At 42.6% G+C, this 10,572-nt stretch overlaps 1 pseudogene; it reads right to left on the bottom strand.

The window, feature by feature from the left end:
• Positions 1 to 8,894: 8,894 nt before the first annotated feature.
• On the bottom strand, positions 8,895 to 9,718 carry LOC102026593 (annotated as a pseudogene).
• Between the last annotated feature and the right edge of the window lie 854 nt (positions 9,719 to 10,572).

Here is a 10,572-nt window from a genome sequence, read left to right on the forward strand (position 1 = left end):
ACATCTTAGGAAGCAAAGTGATTTAGAGAATCGCTCTAGTACCTTAGGACTACACAGCATCTCTTCTAACATCCTTACATTCATCTGTGTGCATCAGTGCTCTGCCCCTGCCTAAGCCTACTCATTTCTTGAGCTCAGGGCTATTGTTCACCCCCTCTTCATCCCTCATGGGCCCAGTAATAGGTGGTTTGTAATGCTTGGCAAGTAATTGTTTAAAGAATCCTATAGTTCTTTGTTGGCATGTTCACTAACATCTTAAACTAATCATGTTGTAAGTGACCTTATTTCCACTTAGTTTTTTTTTCCTCAAAGAATCTCAGATCCAAGTGCCCAGTCCTTCTCGAGCAACTGCACATGACCACATGTTCTTCATTTTGCATGGCAGAACTTCTACTTCTCTTTACTCTTCTATAGTTTTTTTTTCCATTTTTGTGTTTACCATTTGTCCCATTCTCTATCTCTGTCTCTCTGTCTCAATCTGCTTCCATCTCTCTCTTATAAAATGAATGCATATGAAATATAAAGTAATCTATTTGAAGGTGTCAGTGGTTAAAAATGACCTACCCATAGTAGTCTGGTCATTTTGCACTGAAATAAGAAAAATGAGTCTAAATCAAGAGGCATATATCTCCAGCCATGGGAGCTTGCATAACATGCTAGTTAATCAGGCCCCTTGACGTCTTCCAGTTTCCCACAGCGTAACTGCTTTGGCTCCCAGGCTGGGGCTGCAGAGCCTTAGAGCACAAAGATGTTGTATAACTGAAGTGTGGTTTCTCCTTATTTGACTTCATCCTATGAATTCTCCTTGCAGCTCCTGAAGGGCTGTCTCTGGGCTGTAGGTTCCAGGCCACCCACAGTCTGTTCACATCTGTTTTCCCTGAGACCACACAATAGGAAAGAAGAACTTGGTAGTGGAGGCAATGAGTCAGAGACTTGGCTTCTTCAACCCTCCCTGACTCCCAGGAACCAAGCCCAGGAGAAAAGATGGTATTTGAACTTGGAGAAAATGAAACATAAGGGACGTAATAGTTGCCTGACACTAGAGTTCCCATCTGTCAGCACTGGTGTCCTCGTTTCTCACATTCATAAAACTGAGGCTTAGAGACCCAGTGTCACATGGGGACAGATTTCCAGAACCAAGGCCGACAGCCACCTCTGCAGCAGGCTGTGGAAACTCCTCTCCTCTCAGCTTTTCCTGCCACTGGATTCAGTTCTGTCCAGCTCCTCATCCTTCTCTGTCACATCCGCTGCTGTGCACCCTTCCTGTCCACTTAAGGCTTGCTCCCAATTTCCTACCACTCCATTACTGAATTCTCTCATCTATGTTAGAAGGCAGAGTTACCCTAAATGTGACCAGTGTGCCTGGGGAGATTCCAACAACTTGTCAGACCTATTCATCCCTCAAATATTTGGAGGTTCAATGGTCATGAGACCATTGCCCCTCTTGTACTTTCCTTTTTCCTCATTCAGATTCCTCCTTGCCCCCTCAATTTCTGCTGTGAGCCTGGGAATTTGTATGTTAAAAGCCCCCTGCCCAGTGGCTGTGTAACTCAAGTCTCATGACTAGATGTCTGAGGGCACGTGCCACTGGACACGTGTCTACATCTATCTCAAATTCATGCAGGATGGGTGGCAGCCAGCTGGTCATTGGCCCGTAGGCCTGACATACTGCAGCTCTTGAAGAAGGACTGTCAAGACAGGTGTCTTTCCCAGCACCACAAGTGTTTTGCAAACAGAACATCCACACATGTGTGGTGAAGCACTAGATTTGGTTTGTTAGATTTTGTTTGTTTTTTGAGACATGGTCTCATTGTGTAGGTTAGGCCAGTCTCAATCTCACTGTGAAGTCCAGGCTGGCTTCAAACTTGCAATTCTCCTGCTTCTGCCTCAGGGGTGCTGGGATTGCCAGTGTGCACCACCACACCTGCTAAATGCTTAGTTGAAAAGCTCAGTTTCATTGTGTGGTTACACAAAGCCAAAAATGCTGTTCTGTGCACCAGCTCTCCCCTCCCCTCCTTTAGCCCCCCTCGCCTCAAGACTCCCTGTTGCACCTTTCTTTGTGTTTTGTTTTTAGTTTCACATAGTAATTTCACACATAGCTGGGATACAATTCGATGTTTGCAAACCCGTGTGCATGGTTTAATGATGAAATTCAGGTAATTAGCATGGCCATCACCTCATACATTTATCACTGCTTGCTTTTACGCATTATTGTTTTGTTTTGTTTTTTGTCTTTTTGAGACAGGGCCTCTCTATGCAGTTCAGGCTGGCCTTGAGCTCACTTTGTAGCCCAGGCTTCTCTCGAACTTGCAGCAATCCTCCTGCTTCAGCCTCCCGAGTGCTGGGATTACAGGTGTGCGCCACCACACCTGGCCGCTTGTACGCATTATATGGCTTGGAGTCCTTCATCCTCCTCTGACTCCAACCCCACTCTTTGGTGAGTGAGTTAAGATACCTCCTCCCATGGGAGTAAGACAGTGATGGGCACAGGGTGCCAATGCCTGAACATGCCTTCAGGGAAGATGAAGTCAGGGCCTGATGGAAGATGCCAATTAGGAAATCAATGCTTCCAATTAGGAAATCAGATTGTTCTCCCTTTCTTCACATCAGATGTCCCTCAGAGGAGAGGATAGCCCTTTACAAAGTGTGCTGTGCTGCTTGGGACATGTGTGCATGGTTCCACAGTGCAAGCTTGTACAGGATCCCAAATTCCCTGCCTGCCTTCGTAGTGTAGCTTGTTATGTAGGAACGAACAAAGCTGAGTGTGAGGACGGTGGGGCAAGGAGGGGAAAGGAAAGGAAGTGAGGAGCTCAGTTTCTCCTCAGAGGCTAATTAGAGGATTTGGGGGAGGAAACACTAACTGCACAGACAGTGTGAGAGCCAGAGAGCCCCGGGTACTCTTGGCATTGGCGAGCTGAGCATGACAGGATTGGCCATGCTGCACGGCAGCCAGAAAGAGACAGTCTAAGTGCTCGCAGTAGGAGGAGGGTTACCAAGCGAAGGCACTGGAGCTGTTTTGTTCTCAGGCACAGATGTAATTATCTCTCTAATAGCAACCTGGCTAAGCAGATCTAGGTAAGTAGACATCACGTGAGGCCTGCTCAGGGAGATTCAAGGACATCACAGTGCACACAGGCAGACACATGCATTAGCACATTCATACATGCATCACACACATATAAAGATGGACATGTATCGCATTGACAGCTAGTGGCACAAGATCACGCATATTTACACAGAGATATCATTACACACACATACAACTGTACACCCGTGTGCACGGCTGACATGGGACCTCATGGATGAGAATGTGTGCCTGCACATGTCATTCCCACTGGCCCTACATGGAAGAGGCACATTGGCTCAGACATGCAAACCAGAATAAAGTGGGGAAGGTGCCTGCTGCACGGTGGGCATTGGACTCATAGAGCCCAGAACAAGGTTCTAAGCAATGTGAGGGCAGTGGCCAAGTGTCCTGGTCCTTACACTGTGTAACAACAGGGTATATGGTGGTGCACTGTGCAGTTTTACTGAGTGATGTGCTTCAGTGCTTCTTGGATTCTTCCATGGCTTGACTATGACAGCCATGAAGAGCTGATGCCCATTTTATCCTTTAGCATGAATGGCAAGACTTTAATGCAGTTTCTCCTAGGATGAGATGTTACGCTCCTCTTTATGCCCCCCACTCTCTACTTCCAGAACTCTTAGAACAATCAGGGAAATTTTTTTTTTTATTCCTATTTTAAAAGATGTAGATTAACTAATGGTCAGCTTGTAACACCCAGTTGAACTGAATCATCGTGGCTCTGGATGTGGAAGGCCCAAGTGAGGATTCTTGCCAACAATATAAAAGAACTAGAGGTGAAAATGCTAGTGGTGTTGATTCTCCTGAGGAAGCATGTTGTGTTGGCTGTCCTGATATGAACTCAGCTGTTTTCACTGTCAGAAGAGCTTGGGTCCTCGCTGTCACTGAGGATAGCTGTGGTTCTCTTTGGGGGAGCTCTGGTCCTTACCTTGAGCATCACTTCCTGGCTCCAGTGCAGATCCCTCAGCCTGCTGGCATAGATCCTTCACCCTGCAGGTGCAGATTTTCTAGCTTCCACTGCTGACCTTTGGGTCTTCCCAGCACAGACCCTTGATACAGACTTGCATGAGATATTTCGTGGACTCTAGGCCTCCAGCTGGACTCATACAGGACATTGCCATAGGCTCTAGGTCTTCAGCTGTACTTCTGCAGGACATTGCCATGGGATCCAGGCCCTCAGCTACATTCTTTGTGTCTCTAGTGTGTGGACAGATCTCTTGCACTCTTCTGCATTTGACTCTTTAGGTGAATTTTATAAAATAATCCTATAAATCATGTGTCCTGTATTAAATCTATTTCCTTGCAAACCCTGTCTACAACAAAAGAGAAAGCTAAATCAGTGATTGTCAGCATGTTTAGGGTTTTTTGGAAAAGGAACATGTCCCTGGCACAGTATAGACAAAGACCTCTGTCTTAATCTGTTTTCTGCTGCTGTAGCAACATATCTGAGACTAGATACTTTATAAAGAATATAGGTTTAAGGGGATTACATAATGGAGACTGTTAAATCCAAGAGCAGGGTCCAAGCATCTGTTGGGGGCTTGCTTAGTGTTTCAGGATATAGTAAGAACATCTCATGGTGGGACCAAGCAAAAGCACCAATTTAGGTCACTCTCCTGTTATAAAGCTTGGCAGAGTCCCTGATGCCGTAATAGGACTCCCCCTTCATAAGCTGGTATAATCCTAACTAAGTTCCCAAGGCCCTTTTCCAATATCACACACATATGTATAAGGGGATTCAGTTTCCAATATGAACTTTGGGAAACTTCCAACACATCCAAATCATAGCAAGAGATGTCCAGGTCTCCCTACAGCATACCTGGCATCTCCCTATAGAGTACCAGACCTCCCAAAGAGGGTCCTGTCTCCATCCAATGAGAAATCCTGAGCTATAATGATGAGGAGCAAGTTCTGATCACTGACATACCAAAGGCTTACTAATAAAGTGTGCATTATCATCATTATTAAACATTGCCATTAAAAAGAGTGCCCATTCTTTGTTGGTTTGCTCTGTCAGGGTGAAACAAAGAAAACCACAAACATACCTGCTGGATTCCTGGAGGACAGTAGTGGCTACCCCGCACACCTCTGTAGTTAGCATCTTTACCTAGCAGCAAGAGGGCTGGGGTTCCGTATGAAAGAGTCTAGAAGAAGCCCATTCCTGGCAGAGTCCTTGATTATAATGAACTCTGTCTTCATTTCCATTGCATTTGTTATTGATTGCCTCATATAGTACTAGTGCTTGAGCAGAAGAAAGGCAAAATTGGGGTGCTAATTTTGAACTGTCAGTTTCATCCTTTTGTTTTTTGTCTTCCCTAGTCTTTCTGCTTTTGTTCTCCTTTTTTGTCCTATGTTTTCTCTCCTACTATACCCCAAACAGCCGTGACACAGCTAGCAAGCCATACCTCAAAAACTTGGGATCTCTAGGACTAGGGCCTCCTTTTATCTGCACTCTCTCTCTATTGTCTCCTAAATAACCCACTATTTAGTCCATTTTCCAAAGAGTGAGGGTGAGTCTGTGATATTGGAGGTTGTAAACGTTTAATTTCAGGAGTGACTATAATGGTCTGCAGGCAATTGATACCCAGACCTGCCACTTCCACCCATGGTTTGCTGGTATTTTGTGGGTTCTCCACCTCTCCCAGCTCATTGCTTATGCACAAGTTGTTTTTTTTTTTTTTAAACTTTACAAAGCCAAGACAACTCCTCTTTCCTATATTTCACCTGGAATGCTGTCCTAGGGTGTAACAGCCTCCAGGCAGCTGAATCTCCTGAGTTTAAAGCATTAGAAACTCTCAATGGCTTCCTCTTTACTGATTGTACCATTTTTCTTTTAGGGATGAAACCTGACTATGGGAATGGAGTGTGTGGGCCCTGCTAGGGGGGCAGGCAGGCAGTGGATGACAGTTCTGTTTAATGACCTCAACTCTCCCAAGACCCAACTATTGTCAAAGCTGCTTTGCCTTTGTGGGAGAATATGCTGGGAGCAAAGTAGAAAGAATTGGTAAGAAACAGTCAGTGCTAAAAATGGTCTTTTTTTTTCACAACTTTAATCACAAGCAATTATGTTCAGCTATTCTCAATACTCTTCCCTGGGAACTGTCATTATGCAGGAGAAGAAGCACCTTGCCATAGCTGAGACATGCAGGTTAGTGACACGGATTCTATTAAATGTAATGGGAATGTTTTTGAGGATGAACAAAGGATACAATGTACGGACAGAGCTTTACCTGATTCCTTTTAAATCCAGTGTATATGATTTCATAATTTAGCTAAAATCTATTTTATCAAATTGTTTCATGAAATATTTATGACACTCAGTTCTCATTTTATTTCTGCTTATGAAATGCTTCGTATTTTCTAACTCTGATTAATAAAAAATAAAATGATACTATAGTTGTAACACCAATTTGTTTTACCAGCATACACTTTTCCCTTTCACTAAATACATGAGGAAATCTTGATTATAATGTCTCACAAAATTAATGGCATTATTTCTGAAATTATATATATGATTCATATTTAATGTTTTTTAAGAGCTGAGAGACAGATTCAATCCATGCATGCACCCTAGTTTTAGCAAAAGACGACCAGAAGTTTTATACTCCTTCATTCATAAATATATTTTTGCTACAAATTACATCCCATTATTTCAAATTAAGTAGCAGAAAGAAGCACATAGATTTATCATTCTTTTGTAAATTATTTAATTTTGTAAATTATAAATTTATGTTTTAGCTTTAAATTAGTTTGATCTTGATTTGACTGCTTTTAGTACTCTATCTTGAAAGAGAACCAGCTCCTCAATATATCACTCAGTGATTTTTTAATAATATTTCTGAAATGTATATTAATCCACGTACTTGAATTGAAAAATGAGGTCAGACATTTATGACAGAGAGTCTGATTGGGCCGATCGTTCAGCAACATTGACTGACGTTGTTAATTATGTTACGTGGCAGACATTTCCCTACACATGAAGTGAGCTAAATCTGCATTTAAAAGATGTGATGAGATAAAAGTAGTTTACTGAAAAAGATTATATTGTCAAAAAGGTATTGAAATCAATCTTTTAAGTTTTTCTGATGTTGAATGTTTTCTACCAAGCAGTGCATCTTTCAATGGAAAACAATTAATGTATATAGTTAATATTCATACCGTATATTTCAAGAAATAAACAGTAACAGATATGATTAATTTTTCCTTCAAAAGTTTTAGTAAAGACTTTTTGGTATTCTTTTCAGGTATGGGGTAAATGAATAATTCTAATAAACACAAAAATTGAAGAATAAACAAAAATTTATGCACACATGCCTCTTCTAAAATCTGGTGGTTCCTATTCTTTGTTTCCAGCAGAATGAAGATTATAGATAACTAAAAACAATTTTTAATAATAGATCACCAAGTAATTTTTGGGCATAGAAAGTATTTTATAAGCTGACACTTCTTTAACAAAACTCTTTCCCATCAGCTCTCTTTGAAAGGAATAAATCTTTTAAGCACTAACATTTAATGAAGTGTAAGACATAAATACAGCTATGTAAAATCTGAGTAGCGAACTCTCAGGAGGTGTGCAAGTAAGAAAGTTTGAACATGATGGCCTGAAGGGTCCTTTTCAGTTCTGGCAACCTGTGATTGTCACTGTGCATGTGACTGTTGCCTGTCAGCTCCCTTCCTCCAAGGAAGAAAGCCAGGCTGTCCAAAGCCTGGCTCGCCTGGTCCCACCTGCCTCCGCAAATCGTGCTTTCTTATGCTCCCTGCTCTTCCCAACCAAGCTGTTCTCTGCTTAACACAGCTTCTTCACTTTTTTCTAACTACGTTTGTTTGTTTGTTTGGTTTTGGTTTTGGTTTTTCTCCGGTACCAGGAACCGAACTCACGACCTTGCGCTTGCCAGGCAGGCGCTTTGCCGCTGAGCTAAATCCCTAGCCCCTCTAACTATGATTGAGTAAAGAAACAATGATGGGTGACTCACCTCCTCACACCTCCCCAAGATGTGAGTTACCCGTATACAAGGAATGAGAGGAGCTACGACTGCCACCTGTGAAGGGCGGGTACCTACATCTGCCTGAAGTCCACTGGGCTGCTTAAGTCCACATGAGTCTTGTCTCTGTGAGTCACCTTGAGAAGCCCAGGTCCATGCCACTTCCCTACCATCCGCACATCAGTCTTTTCTGTCCTGGCGTCCCACCTCCTGAGAACATCTGCCTGAACCCATGGTCCCTCCCAGCACAGCCCCTGTACCCTAAGCTTCATACCTGAATCTCATGTCTGTCTTGCCCTAACAAAAACCTGCCTCCCTCTCCCAGGAGCAATGCTTTTCTGGGACGCTCTGGAGTGTTGGTTATTTATTTCTCCTTATCCCTTAGATGATGGATCAGGAGAGAGGTCTTCCTTTCTCCCATTGTTGCTTCTATTCTGTTCTTCCCTCCCTCCCCTTACACAGGCAGTTTTGACTGTTATGTCTTCAGACTGTGGCACTCATGACTCCTTCCTCACTGCAGCTAACTTCTAACCAGAGAGTTAAGCTCCTTATATTTTAATGATTTTAGCTCCTAGTTCACTGTTCTCTGTAACTCTGATTCCTTATCGTAATTCCTGGAGGTTTCCATACATGCATCCGTAACCCCCTTTGCTCTTAATTCTAGTTCCTTCAATTCCTTTTCTCCCCAAAATGTATCCTCCACTCTGCTTCACCCCTTTATCTCATGGCCACACTTTAGCTTATTTTTACTAACATTGCCACATTCCACCTTCGTCTGTTTACCTTTCTAGCTCATTTGCCCCAGTCCTCTGATGTCAATAACTCTATTTTTTTTTTTTTTTTTTCATGAACAGATGGGTTTATTTCAGCAGTGTTTGAAACTCTTGCCTTAAAAGCAAGGGTACTACAATAATTATATCAGGAGTAGACAATTTCCTACACTGTCATAGATATAAAAGTTCCTTTTTCACTTTTGTTCAACACTGATCAACAAGCAGATTCAGTCCACATTTGCTGTGATCTATCTACTGAGTTAACCCAAGCTTCTTCTTCAGAGACTCTGGCATCTCAGGTGGAGGAGGGCGAGGGAGCCTGAAGTACACCTTCACGGAGTCATAGATGAACCACTGTAGTGCAGTCAGAGTACCGATCATGATGATACGGGCGAAGAGTCCCTTCCACACACCTCTAAAGCCAAGTCTCTGGAGGACCTGCGAAGCACTGCTACCTTTTTCTTTATTTAGGACAGATACCACAGAATCGGCAGGGTGAGAAACAATTGCACAGAAGACTCCAGCTATGTAGCCCGCTATAAATGTTACAACCAGCTGCTCAGGCTTTGTACATTCACTTCGGGGCTTAGGAACCACAAACTTGTACAATGCTTCAACAGTACGTTCAAAGCAGGCAAATTTCATCATGGTGTAAGGTACCTGTCTCATCCAGAGAGGGGCAACTCCCTTGTAGAATCTAGGAAATAAGGACACTTATTTACACAGTCGCATGTATTAACCTAGCAGAGATTTTCAACTTTAACAGAAGTGTCCGCACACCAGTCGAATCCTGATAGTGAAAAAATGACAGCATACTTGCATGTCATTTCTATCAGAACCTTAGACTAACATGCAGGTATATTTCTCTCACATGCCAATGACTCAAGCACCTTCGACTGTACAACCAAAAAAGTTGCTGGACGTTTCTTTGACTGGAACTACAAGAAACAATCTCTTTTTTTTTTTTTTTTTGGTTTTTCTCCGGTACCAGGAACCGAACTCACGACCTTGCGCTTGCCAGGCAGGCGCTTTGCCGCTGAGCTAAATCCCCAGCTCAATAACTCTATAGTACACTATACTCTAGGCTTGAAATACGTTATCACAATCTGTTTAACTACCATTTATATATATCCTCAACTTCTTTGCCAGGTTTTCTCCTTTCACAGGAGAACCAAGGTCCCAAGCAAATTCTCCACCTATACTCATGTAGCCAGCCTTAAAAGAGAGGATGATCTTACTGTTCATTTATAGCCACAGACGTCAAGGTGAGCCATGATGTTTCTCAACACCCGTGTTACATCCCACATAGTCACTTCTCAAAGGGTTTAATACACATTCCTCCACAGTCATTCTTAGCTAACAATATTGCTCCCCACCTCTCTGATAAAACTAAAGCAATCAAGAGGACTTCTGTGTGTTCTCACCACCTCTACCAACACCTAGCATCTATACAAACAAATTCTCCTTTCCAAAATGTCAATAGAGATGAGCTGGTTCTACAAGGTCACTCGTACTATATACTCCCCTTGCATTTACCGGAAGATATTATTCAATCAAGTCTTTCCATCTTCCTCCTCTGTCATCTGTATTTCCTTCTCTGTTGAATTATTCTCGTTATGATACCATGATATACCTATTTTTCCCATCTCAAAAACTTTTTTTAAGATAACCACAGTGTCCTTTAGAGAGTGTGCTTGTTAATCTTGATATGTCAACTTTGTTGATTTAAGCG

This window comes from Chinchilla lanigera, unplaced genomic scaffold (genome assembly GCF_000276665.1).
Source record: "Chinchilla lanigera isolate Chin_1 unplaced genomic scaffold, ChiLan1.0 scaffold00002, whole genome shotgun sequence".
Taxonomy (NCBI): domain Eukaryota; kingdom Metazoa; phylum Chordata; class Mammalia; order Rodentia; family Chinchillidae; genus Chinchilla; species Chinchilla lanigera.